Consider the following 27,026-nt stretch of genomic DNA (forward strand, 5'->3'; position numbering starts at 1 on the left):
GTCTTGTAAGTTGGGTAGGGCAGATTAGATTTTCTGCTGCGGCAAGCGATGGAAAAACTGTTGGAATACGGACATCACTTGAACCATCCTTTCATCGACTTTAAAGCCGCCTATGATAGCATAGTCGAGGTAAAACTATACACGGCCATGAGAGAATTCGATATCCCGACGAAATTGATAAGACTGACTAGGCTGACCTTGACCAATGTGCGAGGCCAGATAAACGAAGCAGGATCACTTTCAAGACCATTCGATATCAACAACGGTCTACGACAAGGGGATGTCCTATCATGCGTCCTGTTTAACCTGACCCTGGAGAAAGTGATCCGTGATGCTGAGGTAAACGCAAGAGATCTACCCAACTACTGGCCTATATCGACATCATGGGAAAAACCACCCGAGACGTACAGACTGCCTTCATCCAGTTCGAACAGGCGGCGCGAGATCTTGGGCTGCACACCAATGAAGGCAAGACAAAGTATATGGTGGCAACGTCAGTACCAAAAATCAACAACATAAAACCGCGCTGGTCAAACGGGAAGAATAAAGATAGGAGACGACAACTTTGAGGCTGTTGATAATTTCTCCTATCTAGGGTCGAAAATCACAACCGATAACAGCTACGACGATGAAGTCCGCGCACGGTTGTTGTCAGCCTACAGAGCCTATAATAGAGAAAAGACGATGATGATTCGCTCCTTAGTGGGGTATAACGCGTTAATCACACATACGCGATATCTACTGTTCTGCGCCAAGTGCCCTTGGGTCGACCCACTCGTCGGTGAGTGAATTCCACTGTGTGGCATAGCCTGCAATGTAATTGTCGCCCCTACAGTGTGACCTATCCATTGCCGCTTCCGTCTTCCGATCACAGTGGCAGTGGTAGGAGTGGCAGGCCTGTGCCCGACCAAGTTGTCAGTTTGAGATAGTGTCAGGTCAGCCCACTCTGACGCAAACGGGTAAAAGTTAGTTCACTTTCCATGTAATGCTCACATATAGCAACACATAAAGAATACTAGCACAGAAAAGTCTCAACTTGAGATAACCGCATTTCCAAATTTCAGACAGGGCAGCGCCGTTAATGCGTCGGGTCATCGGGACATCTAGTTCGGTGCCACCGCCAGCAGAAACAATGCTCCCTATATATATGGGTTGATCGACGCTTTCGATGCTCTGCCCACCAATTCAGATGGGGAGAGTGCGATGATCCGTCAGATGGAGAATCATCAGCCAGCAAATGAGGTGTTTGTTGGAAGATGTCATAGTCCATACTCCTTCGCGACCTCCGGGAAAGGCAACATGAAAAACGTATCCTCCTGCATCACATAAGTAGACGACGCAGATTTAGTGGGCAACGCACACTGTACTCTACTGGATTTTGTAGACTTGAAATGTATCACCCAAACGCAAAGAAGTGGAGAACACTCGGGAAAACCTTGAAAGTGTGGAAGCATGTTATCAGCAGCGGTAGGAGTAAGCCCCGTATAGACGACATTGCCAACTATCTACAGTATATAACTTGAATAAATCCTCTGTGCCTTATTACTTACTGGTCTGTTAGCATTGCCAATGCTGACTTGAGCCAGCTATGAAATACGCTTTCTACCATATATAATACAGATCTCTGTAGCCACTGAGAGCAACATAATATGATATGGAACTTCTGACCATGACATACATATCTGACATACGCAACTGCAGCAAATGACTTTAACTGCGATAACAACATCTCATCGAGAAGCAATGTCGACATTAACCTAAGTAAAAATTCTCGGAGTTACTAGAGACCCATGAAGTCTAGGCAATCTAACCTATACAATTAAACTATTTACGATAACTAAGTATAGATTTTCTAAAGCAGCAAAGGATAATAAAACCGCTTCAATCCTATTAATATCGCTACCAGAGTAGATGTCTGGTAGTCCGTCTGAATACATCAGAATTAAAGTCAGAAGTGAGTTTTGAAATTCCAAGTGTTACAAAGTAATCTTATTCGAGGCGTTTTATTGCTAGAACTTACACTTCAATAAAGGACAAAGGCGCTCAGGAAAGTGTTCCCTCAAAACAGCCATCGATGCTCTTGAAGTGTGTGCTGTTGCACCGTCTTGTTGGAACCAAGTGTCCCCCAAATTCAAATTTTCTAGCCGTGGGAAAAAAAATTCTGTAGCGTGTTTACATACCGGTCCGAATTCACTGTCACTGTCAAAAAACCAGGGACCAATAATTCCAGCTGAGGAAATTGTACACCACACTGTGACTTTGGGTGAATGCAAAGGCTTTTGATGCAATTCTCGAAGTCTGGGACGGGAGCCAACGGTGCTAAATTAATGCGATTCCGAAATGCACGCTGTGTTGCAATAACCGAACATCCGCTTGAAAAGTAAACCTCAACGACTCCCTCGACGATTACCTACCTTGACGTGCTGAGGGAGCTCAGTAAGGAAGATCCTCCAGGAAACGGGAGGTGACACCTGAAGCCAAGCGGTAATCAAAACCCCAAGCCAAGGTGTGACTACCGTGCCGAGGGCTGAATGGTCACAGGGGTTAAGATGTGGCCGTAAACGGTGAACTCTGGGTACCAGGCGACCCCCAGTTTCAACTAGCCTTGTCTCGGCAAAAAGGGGCTCTGCCGAGATCGACTTACTTTCCCCGGAAAAATTGAGGCCATGGCAGCCAATTATGAAAAAATAAAAAAACAAAAACACAAATCTACTAAGCAAACACAAATAAACTTCGGTCGTGACGATCCAACCCCGAGTGAAGGGGCAACCCTGAGCTCATCGATGGAGAACCTGAGTCTAGACTCAGATTCCCCACTTATTCAAGTGGGAACCAATTCAATTGGGACCCAGTCCTTAACGGATGAGCCGATGCAGGCCCCTTCTGTCGGTACTCCTGACCCCAGGCTCCAATCGGCGCCACCTGCTGAGGCTAAAGTCTTGCCCATGGGTAAGCACCTGTCCAGGGACAGCAAACTGCCTTCGGGCAAACCGCCTTCGGGCAAACCGCCTTCGGGCAAACCGCCTTCGGGCAAACCGCCTCCGGGCAACGCACAACCAAAGAGCTGTGCCAAGGTTGAGGGGAAAGGAGCGTTCGGGGCACCTGCGGCTAAGGGGAAACCGAAGCGGCAGCGGTCCTCGGACGATCCTAACTCTTCGACACAAAAGGCGGCAAAAAGGGCTCGGCCGGCAACGGCTAGGCCTTCATTTGCAGCCAAGGCTATCGAAGCCGACGGATGGGTCCTGTATGACGACTCTAATCCATCCGGCTACGATACTGAGCAGTGCGAACAGCTTAGAAGGAAACTCCTCCTAGCTGTAAGGACTGCGTCCGCGCAAGGCATTAAGCTTTGCTTTGAGTCGGTAGGTGTATACCGTAAAATGTTACGGCTGAACTTTGCCGACGAAGACACGAGCGAGTGGCTCAGGCAGTACTGCTCCTCCCTTAACGATGTGTGGGAGGGTGCGCGACTAACCTTGAAAAGGGTCTCTGAGCTGCCATCGATCAAAAAGTGCTTTCTCTGGCTTCCAGAAGAAGAGCGAAATGGTGTCAGGGTTCTGGAACAACTTGGTGTACAGAACAACCTTAACACTTCCACCTGGTTGCTGCTAGGCAGCAAAACAGGAGAGAAAACCGATAGGCCGGGAACTTTTCTCACTATCGGCGTTCCCGAACCTGATGTTAAGATAGTTCGGGAAAAATCGGGTTGCCGGCTCTACTATGGGCTGGGGACCGTCACGTTACAAGTGTCGGCTCCTAAAACCATTGAAGGGGACATGCAGCCCCCGGCATCTACATCTGAAACATAGATGAGGTGCCACATCTCCCAAGTAAATTTGCAGCATTGTAAAGCGGCGACTGCACTTATCAGTCGTCGGATCAATAGCTGCAAGACATTTATATACCTCATACAAGAACCGTGGGTTGTTGGTGGGGCAGTCAGGGGCCTAAACTTCCAACATGCTGACCTATTGTATGCCAATGGAAGCGATCGACCCCGCACCTGCATGGTAGTCTCCAAAGACTTCCAGGCTAACCTGGTTAACGATCTATGTGATGGCGACACCACATCGGCTAAGCTAACCATAAAAAGTCAACAGGGAGATAAAGAGATACTATGGTGCTCTGCATACTTCCCCTACGACGCAGAAGACGTTCCCAGTGGAACATTCATCAGAGCTATCCAATATGCCAAAAGTAGAGGCATGGGGGTAATAGCAGGATGTGATGTCAACGCTCACCACATATGCTGGGGAAGTTCGAACATCAATGCAAGAGGATCGAGACTACTGGAGTATCTAGTAGGAACCGATTTGCAGATCCTAAATGTGGGTAATGAACCCACTTTCTTCAACGTGGTCAGGCGAGAGGTCATCGACATCACGGTGGCATCTCCTGATCGGAGAGTGGAGAGTATCAAACGATGTCACACTCTCGGATCACAGACGCATTGATTTCGTTATGGGCATGGATCTACCTCCACCCACTCCATTTCGGAATCCGAGGAAGACAGATTGGGTAATGTATCAAACAGAATTGAACGCCCGAGTCACGATCCCTGGGGGGCGCATCAAATCCATTGCTGGAATTGAGAAGACAACCCAGATGATCACAACTAGCATGAGAGAAGCTTTCGAAGAAAGCTGTCCACTCAGGATGCCAAAGAAGGGTAAAACACCATGGTGGAACTCGGATTTGGCAAAACAGAGGAGAACGACAAGGATGCTCCTTAATCGTGCTCTGAAGGGCGAATCAAGCACTAGCTGGAATCGCTATAAAGAGGCACAGAAGGCTCTAAAGAAGAGCATAAGATCGGCCAAACGGTCATCTTGGAGACGCTTTTGCGAAGAGACCAACTCTCTTGAGGCAACCTCAAAGCTGAAGCGGATTCTGGTCAAAGAACGTAGCCAGAAACTGGGTTACTTACGTTTACAGAATGGGAAGTACACAGAAAGCGACGAAGAAACGGCAAATCATTTGCTTGAAGTACACTTCCCAGGCAGCATCCAAAATCTAATCTCGGGGCCAACAGGTGCATACAGCCCTCAGCCGAGAGATTGGAATCTGGCATGCAAAGTAGTATCACTGGAGCGAGTGAAATGGGCATTTAACTCGTTCCACAGATATAAGTCTGCAGGTCCGGATGGCATCATTCCTGCGCTAGTAATAGAAGGAATGGATGCCCTGGGTCGACACATTCGGAATATATATCGGGCATGCCTAGCACACGCTTATATTCCAATTAGATGGCGGGATGTGAAGGTGTTGTTCATTCCCAAACCAGGAAAACCCACCTACACAGACGCAAAAAGCTTTCCACCGATCAGCCTAACGTCCTTTCTGCTAAAAGGACTAGAAAGATTAGTAGATCGGTTCATAAGGGATACACACATTCCTAAATGGCCACTTCACCATAGGCAACACGCCTACCAGAAAGGCAAATCCACGGAGACAGCACTCCATGAACTTACGGCAAAAATTGAAAAGGCGATGTCTGGTAAAGAATACGCTTTAGGCGCATTCATGGACATCGAAGGTGCCTTCAATTATGCCTCATTTGCGGCAATTTGTGATGCGGCAAGACAGCATGGAATCGAACCGCTGCTAATCAGTTGGATCCTTCACATGCTAGAGTGGAGAAAAATCCACATATCGGTCGGCCAGAAGTCTATTGAAGCAGGATGTCTCAGGGGCTGCCCACAGGGAGGGGTTCTCTCTCCACTGTTATGGCTCTTGGTGATGGATACCCTGCTGTGGCTCCTGGAGGACAAAAAAGTCTTCGCGCAAGCATTTGCGGACGACCTAGCCGTAATAATTAACGGCAAGTTTGCGGACACAGTATGTGACCGCTTGAGTGCAACTCTGCATGTAATCCACAGCTGGTGCCTCCGCAATGGACTCACGGTGAACGCTAGAAAGACTGGACTAGTTATGTTCACTAAGAATGTCAGGTGGGGCAGCTATACGCTACCCACCTTAGCAGGGGCGGAAATCCAGCTGGCACAAACAGTCAAGTACTTAGGAGTACATTTCGACTCCAAGTTAACGTGGAAGCATCATATCCAGGAACAATATCAGAAATCCTGCAGATTGCTCTGGTGCTGTAGGAATGCGATAGGTAAGACCTGGGGACTTTCACCTAAACGGATATATTGGATGTATACATCTATAATAAAACCCATTTTGATGTATGCATGCATCGTCTGGTGGCCAAGACTGAACTTTGCTAACAGCAGGAAGCTGCTAACGCAGATTCAGAGACTTGGTTGCCTAAGTATTACTGGAGCAATGAGTACTACGCCGACTGCGGCACTTGAAGCCATCCTAAATTTACCCCCCATCCACTTGGAGGTGAAACGGAAAGCAGCAAACGACGCATATAGGCTCGATACCATTGGGGCGTGGAAAAGCGGCCAATCCAACGGGCATGCGTCTATATGGAAATTCCTTGAAAAACATCCGGTAGCCCTGATGCCGACCGATCATATGGTTTCCAGATTCGTCTTTGAAAAGACATACACTGTCGTAATCACCGAAAGAGAAGAATGGTCCACAATTGGCCATGAGTCTTTTCAGATTACAGACCTAATAATCTTCACCGACGGGTCAGTCACGGAGGATGGATCGGGTGCAGGCGTGTTCTCGGAGAATCCGATTATAGAACTGGCCCGACCCCTCGGAAAAATGACGACCATATTTCAGGCGGAGATATATGCCATTTCATTGGCAGCAGAAGAATGTCTGCGACAAAAATGGAGGGGTCGCACCATTCGAATCTGTTCCGACAGTCGGGCGGCATTATCAGCACTAGATGGCAACAACATATCAAGCCAGTTGGTGTGGAGTTGTCGTCAGGTGCTGCTGAAACTTGGCCGACTGAACGAAACATTCCTAATGTGGGTGCCGGGGCACTCTAACATCGCCGGTAATGAGGGGGCTGATAGACTGGCTCGCCGAGGGTCTGGATCCACAATGGTGGGCCCAGAACCAGCTCTTGGAATCCGACCATCTACTGTCAAGTCTACTCTGAAAGGTGAAATTGCAAGGATTCACGCAACCGAGTGGAGAAATTTGGACTCTTGCCGGCAAGCGAAAATCCTTGTAAAGGAGCCTAGGGCCACTAGAGCGGCATTTTTGTTGTCCCTTAAGAAGTGGGACATGAAAACCCTAGTAGGGCTTTTGACGGGACACTGCCCCTTAAACTACCATATGGAAAAGATTGGGGTAGTGGTTTCGGCTGTGTGCAGCCAATGTGAGGAGGAGGAGGAAACTGCCCTGCACTTTTTATGCAGCTGCCCGGCATCCTCAGATCTCAGACGAAGACACCTTGGCAAGGTTTTCTTCAATGAAGAATCTGCACACTCTCTGCCTCTTGAGAATGTTCTCAGATTCGCTAAAGCCTGCGAACACCGTAGGCAGGAAGCCATTGAATAGGCAACTCACGGGGATAGTACAATGGGCCTAATAATGGCCTGAGTGCTCGGAGCTGCGGCTCCCCCCATTTAACTAAACTAAACTAAACTAAAACCTCAACGGCAAAGGCACGCTCCCCACTATTCCAACGCATGATGGCGACTGAACCATGTCGGGACAAAACTTTACAGTATCCCCTCTTGAACGAGACCACTAGGGCTCCGCACCGCACCCTTTACACACATGATTTTCCTCAGGCAGACGGTGTACAAATTGCAATATTTGCAGACGATACTGCAATTTATACAGCAGACACTCTCTATTCTAAAATCCATGGAACAGTCCGTGGAACATGCAATAGGTGTTATATTAGAATATTTTCAAAAATGGAAAATTAAAATTAACGAACAAACAACTCAAGCTATATTTTTTACTAAACGTAGATCTATTCCTTATATACCTACCTCAGATTTATCCATAAATGGATGTAAAGTAAAGTGGACTAAGCAGCTTAAGTATTTGGGGTTTACGTTCGACAAATCTTTAATTTATAAAGATCACATTACTCAGACGATAAATAGGGTTAATAGTCTGATTAAAGTTCTGTACCCACTAATTAATAGAAAGTCTCAACTAAGCATAGAAAATAAGCTGTTAATTTTTAAAATGATTTTCCAGCCTGTAATGTCCTATGCAGCTCTAATCTTCGCTACTTGTGCTAAATCGCATACCATAAAACTTCAAATTGCACAAAATAAAGTGCTGAAAATAATCTTAAATCGTTCGAAATTTTTCAGCACGAAAGCACTGCACTCTTTAGCTAAAGTTGACTTAATTGATTCAGTAATTAGTGTATTGAAAAAGAAATTTTATGATGGGATTTCACTTGTAGACAATCCGTTAATAAATTCTTTAATGTAAAAAAAAAGAAAAAAAGTTAGCTTATAAAGTTTAATTAGGTTAAGTTAGAATAAGTTTTAGTTCAAGAGGTTTTTAATTGCCATTTTCCTCTAAATTACGCATAATGATATAAAGTACAAATTGCGCCCATGCAACACTTGTAATCGTAAGATGTAAAGTTAGTTTAACTGGACTCTGAATTTCAAATTTTGTTATAAAAAAAACAACTTTGTAACACTTTATTGGCAATAAATTATATATATAGTTCAAAAAGCCCACGGACCCTCTTCCCGCCCAACCGGACCGAGGGGCGACCAACCTAAGGATGGGCTGAAGGCAATATCCAAAGGCCCGCATCACAGCGATGATGCGTTTTAACGCAAAGTGTGTGCGACCATGCGAAAATGTATTGCTACATCTCGATTGTCGCAAACACTTCAGCCAATGACGCGGAGGTCCTACACTACAGAGACATGGATCTTATATTGAAGACAGTGCGGATCAAGACTGAAACCCATTAGGTCAGATTGTTACCGGACAGGACTCTTCGGACTATAGCACAGGTTGCAAGGATAACTGCTTTTTGCATCTCCATGTACAGTCCAGCCCTAAGATCGAGCGTTTTCAGCGCTTTATGTAAGTTCTGCGGGACTAATCCCGTCGCTGAAATTATTACTGGGACTACTTGGATCTTTTGTAGTCTCCAAGTCTGCTTCATATCGTCTGCCAAGGGGCCGTAGTTCCGGATTTTTTCGTGCTGTTTTTCAACAGTGTTCCGGTCCAATGGTACGGCTACATCGATTATAAAGCACGCTCGTTCTTCCTTCAGAAGCAGAACTAGATCGGGTTTGTTATGATTTACACTGTGGTCGGTGGCAATAGTGTGATCCCACAGTAGTTTGAACCGATCATTTTCCAAGATTCTCTGCGGAGTATACTTATAGTAAGGATGGTAGGTTGCCACTAAGTTATACTTCAACGCAAGGTTTTGATGGAGAATCTTGCAGACGGAGTTATGACGATTGGTGTACTCGGTACCGCTCAACATCCTGCACGCAGATGTTATGTGCTGGATGGTCTCCTCTTCACAGTTGCATAACCTACAACTGGAGTTGGTGATTGAGGAGTCGTGAAGAATGTACCGTTTATAATTTTTTGTTGGGAGCGAAGCATCCTGAATTGAAGTTAGGAATGCTTCGGTCTCATAGAAAAGTACACCATTTGTCAACCATTTGTTGGAGGCTTCGATGTCAATGCCTGACAACAACAAATTTTTTATATGATCTCCGTGAATGGGTTTCTCTTTCCACATGTCGATCTTCTGTTGGACTGAAGTAACATTCGACATGGGATCCCATTCTCTCCTTCTCAAGTTCAAAGGAGATAATTTATTATCTGCCATGACGGTAGCCTGATGTATTTGGCTAGAGGATTGTTTCTCATAGAAAAACTCACGAAGAGAATGCACTTGATTGTAGTGCAACGTTTTTAAATCAAGTACCCCCCTTCCTCCCTGATGACGTGGGATAGTGATCCTCAATTTTTCGGCAGCTCTATTGTGCATGTTGTTGTTTGCAAGAACTACCCTTACCCGTCTATTGACAGATTCTAAATCGGTATTACTCCACTGTATCACACCGAAAGTGTATAGAAGGACGGGAATGGCAAAGGTGTTGATTGCCATGATTTTATTTTTCCCGTACAGCTCAGTTTTAAGGACAAGATCCAGACGCCGCTCAAATTCCCCCAGCAACTTAGATTTAATTATTGCTACAGCAGGTGTTGTTGCTTGCAATATGCCGAGGTATTTGTAGACGTCGTCCGAATCCATGCCCTCAATTCGGATGTTATTTTGGCTGTATCCTTCGTTGTCGGTGTGTTTTCCCCGAACAATTGTTTTTATGCGACATTTCTCCAAACCCAACTGCATGCCGATATCCCTGCTGAACTGGATGGTGATGTCCAGCAAGGAGCGAAGTTGGTTCTCGTCTTTGGCATACAATTTGATGTCGTCAATGTACATTAAATGGCTTAATGTACATTTCGACAATATGCCATGCTTGACTTGGAACCCGTATTTGCTTTCATGCAAAAGATGGGATAGCGGATTCAAAGCCAAACAAAACCACAGTGGGCTTAGAGAGTCGCCTTGGAAAATGCCACGCCTGATTGGTATCTCTCCTGATGTTTGCGAAGATACCGATAGCTTCGTGCTCCAATTCTTCATTACTGTTCTCAGTAGAAGAACAACATTCGGGTTGATTTTATACAAGCGTAACACTTGTAGTAACCACGAATGTGATATGGAGTCAAAGGCTGATTTATAATCGATGTAGGCTGTCGAGATGTTTCGTTTTTGGTGGACAGCCTGCTTTACAGCTACCGTATCGATTATAAGCTGTTCTTTGCAGCCTCGGGAGCCTTTTGCGCATCCTTTTTGCTCCTCAGCTATCAATTTATGAACATCAAGATGTTTTGAGATGTTCGCGCACAGAACTGAAGTGAAGACCTTGTAGATGGTAGGAAAACAAGTAATTGGTCGACATTTTGAAGGGCAAGAGACACCCTGTTCCTTGGGGATGAGGAAAGTTATCCCCTTGGTGAAAAATGGTGGAACTAAATCAGGATCGGCAATCATCTGATTAAATTGATTTGCCAATATCCTGTGAGTGCTCTTGAACCGCTTCAGCCAGAAGTTGTGAATCTTGTCAACTCCTGGCGCCTTCCAGTTACCTGCCTTGTCAAGGACTGCTTTAACGTCGACTTCAGTTACGTCAGGCATGGTCATTTCGGGGAGGGCCTCGCATGAACGCATAAGGTGTGGGAGCCACGCTGCTTCTAAATTGCAACGACTGGATTCGCTCCAAACACTTCTCCAGAAGTCTTCTGCCTGATCCAGATTGAGGTTACTTTCCCTACCTGAGTTGATGAGATTTTTGTAGAATCCTCGTTGGTTCTGGAAGAACAAGGTGTTGTCTGTCCTTCGCTGAAAGCTTTTCTGATACCTACGGATGCGATTGGAGCATACCGCAAGTTTCTGCTTCAGCACCTCGAGGATTTCTTCGATTGGCATATCATTGGACAGATGGTAGTTTCCAATGATGTTCGCAACGCATCTGTGCACTCTTGGTGATGGATTTCCAAGGAGTGCTTGCGTCACACGACCAATCTCCTTTCTCAACTTTTCGACTCTTTTGTTGAGTGGAAACACCCAGAACGGCAAAGTCCTTCTGCGCATACCTCTGTTATTCGCTCTAAGATGTTGGTTATGGAGACGAATAACCGTGGCAGCTGCAACGTAGATCAGGCTGTGAACCTCTGTAGCAGTAATCTCGCTAGCCAAACGATCAGCCAAAATTCTGTCAACGGCAGCAATGATGTTAGTAGTTGCCGAAGTAAACTTCAGTTTTGGGATCCTTGGCCTAGCGTCTGGGAGAATCTCAGCATACTCTGTGAATGCGACCTGGAATGCGGTCAAAGCCTCATTATAAATTGGGTCGACATCCCCAGTTACTAAGCTTCTCCTGACTACTGGATTCATGGAGTGCCTTACAGGTGGAGTACTTGTGTTACTCCTTTGACTAGTCCGGTAATTTGATGACTCCAGCCCGAGCTCAAATGAAACCTCTTGGAAGATTTGTTGCCTAGTTGGTAAGGCAACTCGGTTGTTATTCACGATCACTCGGTACTGGTTGACGACGTTCTGTTCCGGAACATGACTTAGCTCCGGAAATCGGGTTATGAACGCGTCATGTAGTCGATGTCTGTACCCTGATGGATTCCGTTCCAAATCCGTGACACGGTAATAGGCGCGGACGATAAATTCGTTGAGTTGGCTCGTCCAAACCATACGACGCCTAGGTCTCCCGTCCCTGGTGGTTGACGGCATAACCGCCAAAACATCCAAGGGCGAAGAGCCGCTCTGATGTTGTTGAACGACCCTTATCCGTGTTGGGTACTGTCTTCGTGTCCCTGGGGTCCCATTTAAAGAATTTAAACCAAAGTCCCCAATTTTATTCCCACGAGTAATGGGGAACCAGTCAGCCCTGCAACAGAGCCCCAATGTTGCAATGCCCCATGGTTACCTCCAAAGGTAGGGAAGGTATTTGGAGGGGAGCCGCTGAAATACAGTGTAACGTCACTGCAATTCATCCGATAGGCGCGTCGATCCCTTCACCCCGGATTACGGATTTGTTAAGGAGGTTTACTCCCCCTGAACGGGAAGAATCGGTAAGGGAGGACGAACACAAAGGGAAACGTTCTGCTTGTCCGCGGCTACTTATTTACGAGATTAACTTGCGATATTCGTAGCTGACCCGGTGGGTCATGTCATTATCCGCAACCCATGACACGCGCCTGGTCGCATGCAGCTCTGCGTTTGCAACTCAGGTGAGGGTAAACCTGGTACGCCAGGGAATCATTCCAATCATATATATATATATATATATATATTGCTACCTGTCGCAATCGTGCCATGGGTCTAATTCACTTTATATATATGCTCCCAACTCTAGTAATACATGTGATTCAAAACAAATTATTAAATGTTTTTCAACTCAGGGGATTATCTTTGTTATGAAGCTGGTTTACTTTCTTATATTGCACAACAATAACATTATCTATTTTCGTAGGACGAACTATTTTGTACGCCTAGCAACTAACATTCAGAGCCCAATGCGTTGTGCGTCCCTAGCAAAAGATTCTTACTTTGTACTCGCTGGAAAACATCATTATTCTAAATGGGGGCCTGGCTACTGCTCCATGTCCACTAGTATCAACATTATCTCAGATTGAATTATGGAAAGGAGCGGTCATCTTAGAATCAATGCCGACAAACTTCTTTTTTCTACATTTTTCGAAAGTTTGTCGTTAAACCATGAAAGACGAATCCCCAAGTCATCGGCAAGAATAAAAAATATTCAAATCTAACGAACACGATCTGCGTAATTTTTTATATCATCTTCGCCTTATCATTGCAATTAAGCAAATTTTACTGAACAAAGACCATCTACAAGTAAATATTCTTAGTTGAGAAACGCGTTTGTATAGAATTGTCCCAGACAAAGAAAAATATTGACTCCTGGCCTTGATCTCGCCCCGGAATATAATAAAGTTACTAATTGATAACGTACGGAACCAGCTTAAACTTGAAATTTCACTTAGTGCATTAATTTAAAAACATCTGATTTCACTTTCATTTCTTTTTATGCATCAATCCACAAGTTATATGTTGAAATACAATTTGAGATGCTTCCAATACTACTTTCGAACCGTCCAGGGGGTGTGTCGAGGGCGCAACTTGTTATTGTTTTGTAGAATCTTCTGATGGCTGAGCGTGGAATGATTTCAAGGCGAGGTTACAAGTCCAAGCTGATATCAGGGTATGTGATGAAATTCGAAGTTGTGATTGCATAGTTGACCAGAATATTTTTTTTTAAATCAGAGGAGGAAACACGTTTTGATTCCGGTATTGTTGGTGTTGTGCTTATAGCCAACGGAAATATTTGAATTTTTAGATTTTATTAAGAATTAAATACTTTCAAATCAAGGCAAAAGTTGCTTCAAACGGTTTTTACGAAATATTCAAAAGGAAATTGCATAATTTAGTAAATATTTTTTTATTCCATTATCTACTAGCACATATAGTATACTCGTTTTTACAGATACAAAATTAACAAAAAAAAGCATGGCTTTCCACACAAGATGGGAAGCAGAAGTTACTCCCTACCTTCATTGTATCTGTTGACATTACGAATATATACAATTTAAGGAAGGATACCCTAAGCCCACATTGGGTGCCAAAATCGATAATCCAAATTTGTTGTATTATTATTATTTTTTTTTTAATATTTTAAGAATTTTATGAGATATTTCGACCATAATTCCTACCCAGCACTTTAAAAAAGAAAGAATACACAACCATCAAAGAACGGCGAAGTACCGCAGCATGTTATTTAGAACCGACACCATATTTCACGTTCAGGGCCGCAGAGTAAGTGCTGAAATGTAATCTGCAGTTCTACCGCCTAATTTTACTTTCGCCTTTATTTGGTGACCACTGGCAATAGTTAGTTTACAGCAGACGAGGGAAGGTGAGGACGCGCATTCTGCGAAGCAAACCAGAAACATATTGGTCCGGATCTCCAGGTTGGGGATTGTACGAAGAGATTGTTTTAACAACAATTTATTACCGTTGCACCGAAAGGAATCAACGCAACAATCTTGCCAAATGACCACCGTTTTTTCTTTTACAACTTAGATCGTCAAAACCTTGTATAAAAGAAGCCCGAAAGCTTCCGATCTGAAAAGAAATATCTGATGATTGAAAAAACAAAGTGGCTTTATAGTGAATTAAACGTTGTCAGGTTCACATAATATTCTGTAGCGTATAGTAATATAGTTTCTTTCATTATCGTAAGTCCAAATGTCTGTGTCCCACCCCGACTCCACATCCATAAAAATTAATATCCTTTAAACACTAATTTCCAAAGATCAAATTTATTTCACTTTCACTTTGAAATTTTTACCAAAATATAAATGGAATATAGCAACTCAAAAACTAATAATTATCCCATTAGATAAATTTCAAACTAATTTTTGTCCTAGTTGCATGTCATCGAATACGTTTTTACCTAACGGCATCATACAGACAATAGGGAATTTTTTGCGTATGCAAATTTATGAAACAGAAATTATTAATGTTGCAGCGCGGCAAACGACAAAACGTAGCCGTCCATTCTCCGAGACCAGAATAGGGCATTGTTGCAGTAAATTGATGAAGGATCAGCGATCAGCGTAGGAGAATGTTTTGGGAAGTTGAGTTTAGTGTACATTGTAGCTATGGGAGTGCAATTTTGAAGCGAGATTTTTGTGTTTCTTCGGCAGCATTTGAAACAAAGGGGACTGAATCGTGAAGGATGTATTGAGAGTTCTGAGTAAAGAGGCTTCATCTCAGTTTGGGATTTTACTCTCTTGTGCGTTTTGTTGATTTTTCCTCATGATTGGAAGATTCTTAAAATGGTGATTTCGAGCAGAAGGGAGAACTCGGCTGAACGTAGATGTTTTTTATGTGACCAAATCACTACAATAATGGTAAATTAAATCAATCGGATAATTATTGGTCAATTTATCTTTCTTTCAAATTTGGCAATTCTTTATCTTTTTATTTCCTGAATTGTTATCATTTTTAACATTTGCATGATGACCTAAATTTGTTAGTTAGTATTCTTTTTATTATATTTATAACCCTTTAGAACTATATTTATTTAGAATTTTTTTTATATACATTTCTTTTTTCTGTATTTACTATCTTCTTCTTCTTATAAGAATGAATGGTACTGACGACCACCTTAGAAATGTTCAACCGTGATATTCGAATGGAGTTTCGACACTTGTCTAATCCAAGCCATCCGCAAAGGTCATCACGAGCCTCATGTCGGACATAGGATTGGTGACATCTACATCCAAGCTATGACCGAGACAGACTTCTACAATTACCTAGGAATTCTGCAAGGAACCCAAGTTGGTGATCTGAAGGATGCTCTGCTGTCCGAATTCCTGCGACGTGTAAAGCTGGTACTGAAATCGCATCAGGGAAAAATAAAATAAACGCGTTGAATGTATTCGCTATCCCTTCACTGCATTCGGAATATTGCCGTGGACGAAAACTGATCTGAAAAAACGTCCAATGGCAGATACGGGCAACTATGTCCAAATTCCGATTGTATCATCCAAAGGCTACCGTGGAGCGCATGAACCTGCCTCATGACATCGGAGGTAGGGGCGTGGTTGACGTGGCGGCACAACATCATCGCCAAGTCGACTCGCTGTGCGCTTATTTTTACAGCAAAGTGGAGAACGACCAGTGCAGAATGTGTGGTTCGGCGTTAGAGACGTGGGACCATCTCATTTCTGGCTGTACTGTTATGGCACCGATACAATACATCACCAGGCATAATGCTATATTATATATAAGCTTATCCATTAAAACCTTGCATACAAGCATCGGCTGATCACGAGAACATGTCCGGCTTACCGATATGAGCCGCAATCAATACTTGATAGTTCTGCTTACAGAAAGTATTGGGACCGGAAAGTTCCGACTGATCGCCATATTTCACATAATAAGCCTGACGTACTGTTAGTTGACAAGACGGGTCACTGCGCGTATATAATTGATGTTGCTATCCCCCACAACAGCAACATCGAACGGAAATACGTGGAGAAGAAGGTGAACTATGAGCCATTGGCTCGAGAAATCAAAGAAATTTTGCGTCTCGAATGGGTGGTTGTAGTACCCAAAATATCGTCAGCTACAGATATTGTACCTAAATCTCTCACTGCTTCCCTTGATGCCCTGGGACTTTCACACAGTCTGTTTCAAACCATGCATAAGTACACCATTCTGCATACGTGCTCGATGTTGCGGGGAATACTCGACGAATCCTCCCATTGACCTACCACCGGCCACTACCACCAACGCCCCTTTAGTTTTTAAGTAGATAGGATCATCGGTGCCTAAAAAATAGGTAAAATCCGACATCTGCCGAAATTGTGATAACTCGGAAAATAATAATCGTTGGCGCCTTAAAGTTTATTAAAGCGCTTCATTTAAGACAGTAACGGAACACTACAGTAGACTGTAAGAGGTAATATGGTCAGCATCGCGCTCGCCCAAGATTATTACCCCGATTTGACTCAGGTACTCATTCACAGTTGAGTCGACTATTATCGGACATCCTGTGACGATAACAAGGCCTTCTGCCACCAGTGAGATTTGAACCACAACCTTCCACTACGACTGTCCAGCGTTATAACCACTTGAGCCAAGGACTTTCTTCCCGGATCTAAGGCATCTTCTCTCTTGATTGCAGTACCCGGATCACGAATATTCTGCCTGCGCGGTCATCTTCAGCTGGGTCTTTGCAACATTTACGGTAGGAAATTTTCACAACACCGAAAATGAACCATGTATATGTACACATAAATTGCTCTCAAATAACACCAAGATAATTTTCGATGAATTCAAAGCGAGAAGGGGCACGTAGATGTACAATAAGAGGACACGGCATCCACGAAGACGCAAATAGAAACGATCTTGCCCACTTTAGAGTAGCTTCCAATATCGCAACATCTACAAAAGAATGTAAGGATCGTCACCATGGCTACACAGAGCTAATAAGAGCAGGGTGGGAAGGAACAGAAATCCGTCGAATATAAAGTTTCCTCGTAGCCTGGAATAGAAGCTTCAGTGAAGTCGAAATACAGGAAGCTGGACACTTCTATGGAGGCTGGATAACACTTCTATGCACGTCTTTCTTTTCGCAAATAGCCATAAATTCTAAATATTCCTTCATACATTTTCAAACTTTCAGATATAAGTACATATTGAAGACATAAAGATTATGCTCATCCTGAACAAACATGTCTATTACCGCATACAGATGTGTACATATCGCGCCTGGCAAAAGTGGCGCAATTCAGAAAGTTAGTTTTTCAGAAATCGCAAAAATAAACAGTTTTTCTGCTAAAGAAGTGAATTTTCTCTTCCTTCCGAGCCAAACGTTTGCTTCTCATTTCTAAACTATAGTTTTATGCCATTATTAACTTTATTTGAGCAGATATCGTGACGAAATGTATTTTGAGACCTAGATTTTGTACAGATACTTTGCAGTGATTTTTTCCAAATTCTTCAGTTGAACAAGTTACTAAAACGAGACCTGTTTCACTTTTTGGCGCAACACAACGTGATGCAACTCATTGCACGTGTATCGGTTCACAGGCTACATATTCTCACCTAACGACTTGTAGTGTAACGACAATTTCAGAGAAAAGCAACAGTAATCCATTTGGGAAACCAAATCTACTATATCATAATTAATGGTGTAACAAATGGTTTCCAGTCTAGTCTTGCCTTAATAAGGAACTCCAGACATCCCGGTTTTGCGCTAAGGTCCACCAATATCCTCCAAAGGTGTTTTTCGTCCTATCCTACGCTTGGCCCCTATCTGAGACAGAGTCTGCCCTTATGAAGTTTTCGGGCTGGATCATCCTTACGCTTACTATACGCAACTGAAAAATACATAAATCTCCCGTAATTCATAGAATACTATCTAAGTAATCGAAAAAGATAGCAGCATTTTACGCCCCTTTTTCAATCACTTACAAACATGAACAACGGAAACAAATGCGGACGATTTATGCAAAAGCAATTTCTGCCCAAGCCATGTAGAAAGGTGAGGGTGCATCACCTCAAACTCACCCTAAAAGCCAACTAAGCTCTGTATCGTGAAAGAATAGATTGCAAAACTATAAAATTTTCTTCATTGAAAACGTGCGATGTGTGCTAATTCCACCCAACGAAAGATCGACGATTGAGACCTTCCCCATCATGCCACTCTGAGGTGGCACCGTTGGATTACCATTTGTGCTGGTCGATGCAACACTCCTTGATGATGAACGAGTTTAATGATCGGGTGAAAGTGCAGACTTAAGGGCCCAATTTCTTTAAGTGAACCAAGACACCAATAATTGCGAAGAATGTCTTTTGATTTAAAATACCTTGATACAAATATATACATATGAACAGCATTTATAATCCAACAGCTAACCGCGACCACAACTGGAATCCCTGTGGAAAACTGTTTCTGCTCCTCGTCATCGGTATCGAGGGTCTACAGAATACTCACTTTCTCCAGCTTGGGCGAGAACTCCGACGATATCGGCTGGACATTCTGGGGCTAAGTGAAGTGACATGGTGGGACACTGGAAAATACTCCTTTCCTTCGTGTAGTACTGTGCTTTCACGATCTATAAAGCCGAATAGGAGATATCAATCCAGTGCCCAACTATTGCTGATGGCCAACTCTCATGATCTGGGAACCGGTCCCTGACAGGATTTTATCTTGTATGTCCTGGTCTAAGTTGATTAGCATCATAATGATGGAAACGGTACGTTCAAACGGGAATTTCGAATATAGAAGAGAATTATGCTTACTTTTTTTTACTGCCAGTTCAGAAAAAGGATAAGAGCATAAGGATGGCGTTATGAACGTGATAGGTGACCTGAATGCGAAGATGGGACGGCATTTGCATTTTTCCTACTATGACCAAGAAAATATCAAAATAAAAAATATCCTAGAATGCCTTAAAAACTTCTCGAAATATTGATCGACAAAGAAAAGGCCATCGTATGAGCCACAGATCCTTAGGCTTATTAACTAGAAGTCGGAAGTGGCAGTGAATACGTCATACACTCGGAAAGGTCGACAACTCCACTCTTGTCATACCATTCACAGTACATATTTTATTTTGCAAAATGTTGGCATTCTATGATGTGTTACGAGGGGGAGGGGGACTTTACATGACAACCCAAATATAAAAGATTATTAATAGTTTTTTAACCACCCCAACAAAAACATTTAAAAAATGTTTATACATATATATTTTGTTAAAAAAAAACCGAATTCCACCAAACCTTCCACTGTTATGACCTATATTATTAATTATATTCCTGCAAACCGTACCCATAAGATGAACTTACCCTAAGCTGTATATAATATATTTTGACGCCCAAAATTTACATATGAGTAAAATCAGGTTATTTTCTGGTGTATATTTCAGAAAATGAGTTATATTCCACATGTATGGGGATCCTACTTAAAATCCGTAGAAACGTTATTAAACTTCACGTCAACGCCAGCAGATAGACAGCAAAGGGTAAGCGTAAGGGTTGAATTTTCAATCCCACCCCGCAAAATGAGAAGGTTATTGAGCAGAAAGTGGAATATTTACGCTCTTCAGGCCAGAAGTTTCGCAGCGGTCACCTTCTCCTTTAAAAGTTATGGGACGTCAAAATTACTTTTTTTAGATTATCATGGTAAATTTGGGAGGATATGAAGAAGGTACATAGGCAGAAAAGGAAGATTCCCCTCTCTATGCATATTGAAGAATTATGGTGATCACCCCCCGTTAAAAAAATATAGCGCCTGGAAATAGCGATATTTAGATGCCATGTTCCTGGGGTTTGATTTTGAACCACAAACCAAAGAATTAGGGAGCGTGCAGGCAATTTTCAATTGAGTTGGAGAGAAATCATCTTTGGCTTCTGATGATTTCTCAATGAAATGGCCCATTGTCCTCAAATGAATGGTATTTTAACATCATCATGGAAAATTTTGATTTGGCAACATCATCCTGGCGAGGAGAAAGGTAAGTAGGGTAAGAGGGCGAATGTGAGAGCCCTACCGGAAACTTGCGGCAGTCACCGTCGCATTTTGCAAAGTAGGTTGAATGTGGGCGAAAGGGAATAGTCGAGAAGTAGAAAGCATTCTTCTCTCCACCCCTTCTTGTAAATCGCACCGACAATTTCATTAAAAATAAGCTCCTAATATGTGTCCTGTTCACTCCTTTGTGGATGGATGATTTCCACACAGTCTCTTTTCCATTTGTTTATTATCTTTTTGCTATTTGATTCTAAATGAAGCGGTGATTGAGTTTTATCATCATTACATGTACCTGCATGTAATATCACAAAAGTGGTATCATCTTAAAGCATAATATTATATTACCATTACGACAAAATGGAAAATTATAACCATCACCATATTATCTAACATCAGCGCGTCACCAAAGTGATGATGATATTACTTCGATAATAAGTGATGTTTTGTAATGTATCATAATATATCCCCAAACATCACCGTTCTTCATAGTACAAGTGGCGGCGGCAATTGGCGAGTCCCAATCGATAAATATTATAAGGTAATGCCGTCAGCCGAGTGTATTTTTTTTTTAATTTTTGCATAGAAAGATAATGTTTCTGGTATTACATTTTAATATCACTTTTTTTAAAGTGATATCACATTACTCAGGTGATTTTATACTCAGCTCTAAGTGATAAGCCTACATCGGCAGGGCAGCACAAAATCGACCACAAACGTCTCAAGGACAAACCAGGATTAGAACGAGGCCAGCGCCTAACATTTTGTCAACTTGACCATCGAATTGTCGAATTTATTAATAATATAAAAATACCTCCTTTTCAGAGTGCTATAACTTTTAAAGCGGGCAACCGCGGCAAGTTCCCATGGAGACTGGAGAAAGGGAGTTGGCCCCTTTTTCTCCATAACCTCAACCTTTCCCTCAAAAGCATTTTGTTTTACTTCATGTTAAATTGGGTTTCCTACCCTGGAAAATATTATTGCTTGTACAATACAGCTTCGAACTTCTCGGAACTCATACTGTGAGGTGTATACAAAACAAACAATTTTTTAAAGAAGCAAAATTCAAATGAAACTTCAAATCGGGAAAGTCGTTTTAAAATATCTAAATCTTCTCCCAGATGAAACAACCGAAACCCTAATTTCATACAGTTTAAATACTCGAAACAATTTTTATATGACTCCAGATTTAAATGTTTTCAAATTTTCGTTTTTTTTTTTGTCAAATTTTACAATCCTGCTAGCAAATAATCTGAGCTTATTCTATGTTCGAAAAGTTTGTTCTTATTCAAACGCCAACAAGAGCCATCTATTGTAAAACTGTACAACCCCCAATTATTTTAAATCAGAGGCCAATCGAAAGCTTCTTGTTTTTCTATTCTACAAACAAATGTGTATAAAACTCTCGGGAAATTTAGAAGCTTATCATACTTCGAGCTTATTTACTCGACGCGATGAAGTCACAACACTGCCAAATGTTAATAAATTCGTTTACAAACATATTGACTTTGATGGATCTCACCCACTCAGATAAGGGTGAACAATAAAAACGCCTTACCAAGAGCAGTAATTATGACATTCCACATGGCGGATAGAGAAATTACAGTAGAAAGGTGAAAACGGCAAAGCGCATTGTCAGCCATTACTTAATCAACTCGCGGCAGTTACCATGTCGCTTGAAACAAATAAATGCGAATCAATATTTACAATATTATGGCAGATTTGCATTTATTGAGTGGAATTTTCCTCGACAATGTTTCTTGTCTGATTTTGTTGTTCTGATTGATGCAATGGAAACCGCGGAATTATACACAACATGGGTTTCCATTGAACCCACAACTTGCGCTTAATTTGTTAGTAAACATGTTGATGAAGCGACTCCCTGGATTATTTTATTATTAGATTGGCTTAAAATTAGAATCTATAATTTTTGTTCATCAGATAAGGCATGTTCTATTTTGCAAGAGGAATTATTCGATTTTTTAGTAAATTAGTAAAGTTAGCGCATTAACCCCTGCAAACTGACTGCTGAAAATGAGCCCTTCTTTCTCAGCCCTTTCGTCATTTTGCTTGCGTAAAATGGAGCTTTAATCCTGCATCCTGATAGTAGTGTCTTGGAAGATCCGTATTGGATCGAAGAAACTGTTTAAAGTTACATGCTGACCTCAAGCCTAGATAAAGGGGAAGGATTTGAGGCAATATACTTTGAATTATCCTGAACAAAAGGAAAAAAATAAAATGCTAAGATCAGCGAAACAGATAAATAAAGTATAGTGGGAGTATCGCTAAAACCCAACCTTATCGGCACGTATTCAATGCCATTAAAAAGAGGTCACGAAGCTGATTACAACGCCTCGGAAAAATTCAAAGGATCCACCTTTGTCAACACGACAGGATGGGCTCCGGTCCCATGACAAAATGAAGCATGTACGACGTTAGGACATAAGCACTTCCTCCGAGCTACCTCACATTCAGTGGGAAGTTCTACAAAGGAACCAGAGAGGAACTCCCTTTCACTCTTTTTGAGTGACATATCAAGCCATAGACAAGTTTGAAAAAGATCTATATTCCAAGACCTGCTCCCAAAGATCTGGTCAAGATATGTATTAGGTTGTTGCATATGAAATGGCCGTTTTGGCAATCAAGTGAAGTTAATTGCGATTTTGGTGTATCAAACCACCACCAGTTGGCACTGTTGGTGTTGACTATTGAAGTATAAATACTCTTGCATTCAATCAAGGGGTCATTTCAGTTTTGACCATCGTTGGGTAACAGGGAATAGAAAGGAAAAAAAGGATGGAAAAGAGCCAAGAACGTTTACTTTTTCTGTATAAGTTCAAACTCGGTCATAAAGCGGCGGAGGCGACCAAGAACATTAACAGCGCATTTGGAGCTGATACGATAACCGAAAGAACCACACAGCCGTGGTTCGAAAAATTCCGGTCAGGCGACATAAACCTTCAAAGTGAGCCACGTGGACATCCAGGACCATCGATTGACAACGACGAACTGCGTTTGCTAGTCGAATCCGATACACGTCAGTCTATGAGGGACATTGCAGAGAAACTATACTATTCGATAGTTTTCCGGCACTTGCAACAACTTGGAAAGGTGAAAAAGCTTGACAAATGGGTTCCGCATGTGGATATTATACGACAATCATCGCGGAGCAGCACAATAACTAGATGCTGATGAGCCACCGAAGCATATGCCAAAACCGAGCCTCGATTCGAAGAAGGTAATGGTGATTGTTTGGTGGTCTACAGCTGCAGTTATCCACTATTCTTTTTTGGAACCTGGAGAAACGATAAATGCACAGAAATACTGTGCCCAACTTGAGCAAACGCACCAAAAATTCAGTATTCAACGGCCGAGATTAGTCAACAGAGATGGTTTGATACTCCTTCACGACAATGCACGACCTCATGTTTCCAGAGCAGCTCTGCCTCATCCACCATATTCACCGGACCTTTCGCCAACCGACTACCACTTTTTTAAGCATTTGGATCATTTTTTGGTGGCAAAACAATTTAGGAACGAAGAGGCTGTCAAAATTGCCTTCGACGAGTTTATCAACATCCGACAGTTGGACTTCTACGAAACTGGCATAAATGCCTTTATATCTCGCTGGGAGAAGTGTTTTGAATCGACTGGCACCTATTTTGATTAAATAAATAAATCTTTGTAAGCTTTACAGTCGTTTCAAATTTTAGTACAAAAACGACCATTTCATTTGCAACAACCTAATAGATGAAGATTTCACCATTGCCCATGAAGACAAAGTGCTGGAGATGTTGGAAATAAGCCACATCGGAACCTTAGATACACAATGGAGGTAAAAGACAATGAAGAACTCCCGTTTCTTGATTTAAAAATCATAAGAGAGGAAAAAGGAATCTCTTTTGGTATCTACAGGAAGCCTACACACACGCAGCGAACGAAACCAGATAATTCGAACCACTCCCAATCACATAAAATGATCCCTTTCCATGCTATGATCCACCAATTGTTCACTGCCCCCCAGTCCTGAAAGATTTAGGAAAGAACAGTCGATTATTGAAAGACTCATGTGGAAAAAGGCGAAACGGCAAAAAATAAAGACAATGACATCTCTCGCTAATAATTTGAAAGGGAGAAGAAGAATTGGGGTCAGACACTCCGCAGCTTCGCCGAAACTTATAAAAACAATGAAAGGACTAAACATCGGCATGGTGCCACCGATCAGGATTTACCAGCTCAAAGGCAGGCTGGGATCGCCCAAGGACCGCAAATTGAAACATGAATCCATTGGAATATATAAAGTGACATATTCAGATTGTTAGAAGCGCTATATAGAACAAACGAAAAGACTGGTTTCGGTATGCTGGGGGAGCACAAGAGAGAAGCGAAAACGGCCAAGAGAAAGAATAAGAACAGCACAACGTTGAAATCAATGATAGCACCGCACCTGTAGGATTATAAGGGACAACGTAAAAGTCATCAAGGAAGGGAACAGGAGGAAGTTGGGCGCACAAGGGAACTTGACGATCCTAAGGGAGCCTGAAGGGAACGGATGCACCACGACACGGGCAACGTGCAATCCAAACTTCTGAGAGAGGTAGCAAGTGAAACACGGGGCAACATTATTGTCATCACAATCTCTTATTAGAAAATCTGTTGGCAATTGACCGAGATAGAATGGGAGGCCGTGACGTTGGTGGCCTGTAATGAAAAGTGTACAAAGAAAAATGTAAATTTTCCTTTATTTTCCTATAAACGCCTGTTGGAGCCGGCGGTTCAATCTAAAAGGATGGAAATTTGGGCACCGCCCTCATACCAAGCCGCCACCCGTGGCGCGGCAGTACAGGGCGTCGGTGGAAGCGAATTCACGGCGGCGTGGTTGCGATTCATGCCTTCGATATGCCGCCACATCCCCCAGCCCCGACTGAAGCCGCGCGGATTTAACGGAGGAACCCGGGACCTGATCTCACCAATGGCGTTGCCGGGCGAACCTGACGTTTTTTTGCAGCGTCCCCGGTTCCCCCGGTTCGGCGAAAGCTTTCAGTCTCGATAAGGAGACCCGTTTGAGCCGCCCCGGACCTCGGGTTTAAAGGAGTACTCCCGTCGCTTCAGGACTTTCAAGGGGCCCACATATGATGGCTGCAGCGTCCTCCGAAGAACGTCCACTCTAATGAGGACCTGTGAGCATGTGTTGAGGTCCCTGGGGGTGTCGACCTCCAGCGTCGTGTGTCAGGAAGGTTGAGTCGGCCGCAGTCTCGAAACCGCGTCACTGAGCAGACGCAGCGTGCTGGAGTCGCTTAACCCTGCTCTGATATCGATTGCACGGTCAACGGGGTGCCGCAGATTCTCTCCGTACACTATCTCCGCGGGGCTGGTCGTGAACTACTTTCGATGGGCCGTGCGAAGACCTAGGAGGACGAAAGGCAAAGACTGTAACCACGACGGATCGTCGTCAGCCATTACGCCGGCCTTTAGCGTCCGGTACCAACGTTTCAGCATCCCATTGGACTGCGGATGGTATGCATCTGAAACCCAGGTGCTTGCCTAACTCCGAAAAAACAGTAGACTCCAACTGTATTCTCTTGTCCGATTTCAGCTGATACACCAAAGCGCAGGATCCATTTCGACAGAGGGCCTTGGCACATGATTCAGACACCCCGTAAACCTGTTGATGATTGTGAAGCAATGCTTATATCCGTGCGAGTCTCACAAAGGGGCAATGATGTGCAGGTGGATGGTGCGAAAACGTTTAGTCTACTGAGGGTATACGCTTACTTCCTTTTTAAGGTTTTGTGTAAAATAAAACCTTATTAAAATCGATTTAATGTCTGTCTGTCTGTCTGTCAGTCTGTCTGTCACACGCATTTTTCTCCAAAACGGCTAAACCGATCCGAACGAAATTTGGTGGACAGATGGGAACTATGAAATCCCACGCATACAATGAGTGGCATAAATTTAGGTGGAGTTTAAAGGGGGGCTCCCCATACATGCAAAGGGGGGATTCAAACATTTTTTTCACCGGATATAGTTGTGTAGGATATCAAATGAAAGGTCTCGATTTGTACTTTCCGAAACTGGTATTAGTTTTGGCATAAGTTGCAAAGTGCGTGAGTGATGAGTCAAAATGTACGCACTTGAAGTGAGACAGGACTCATTTTCGAAAACTACCCAACCTAAAAATCCGAAAAAAATCAGGGTGGTGCGCCTAGATGAAATCTAGGCCTCAAAATATGTCCCATCCCGGTATCTGCTCAAATAAACTTACTAATAGTATATTACTGCTTTTTAGAAATTTACTGAAAAACTCCCTTTAAATTCATCCTAGGACTTTGGTATTTTGTACCAGCATAGAGGACAATATTCTGTGTATACTCGCAAAATTTCGTAGAAATCTGGCAATTAACGCCAAAGTTATAGCAGTTCAAACTTAGCAATTTCGCGCGATTTTACCGCTTCCAAAGCCATGCAAATCAGATGCTGACGTCATAATTA

General features: G+C 43.0%; 1 protein-coding gene across 1 annotated transcript in view; it reads right to left on the bottom strand.

The window, feature by feature from the left end:
• Positions 1 to 27,026, bottom strand: part of LOC119653623 (phosphoenolpyruvate carboxykinase [GTP]-like) — a 109,029-nt gene that overhangs the window by 60,475 nt on the left and 21,528 nt on the right. The window lies entirely within an intron of this gene.

This window comes from Hermetia illucens, chromosome 4 (genome assembly GCF_905115235.1).
Source record: "Hermetia illucens chromosome 4, iHerIll2.2.curated.20191125, whole genome shotgun sequence".
Taxonomy (NCBI): domain Eukaryota; kingdom Metazoa; phylum Arthropoda; class Insecta; order Diptera; family Stratiomyidae; genus Hermetia; species Hermetia illucens.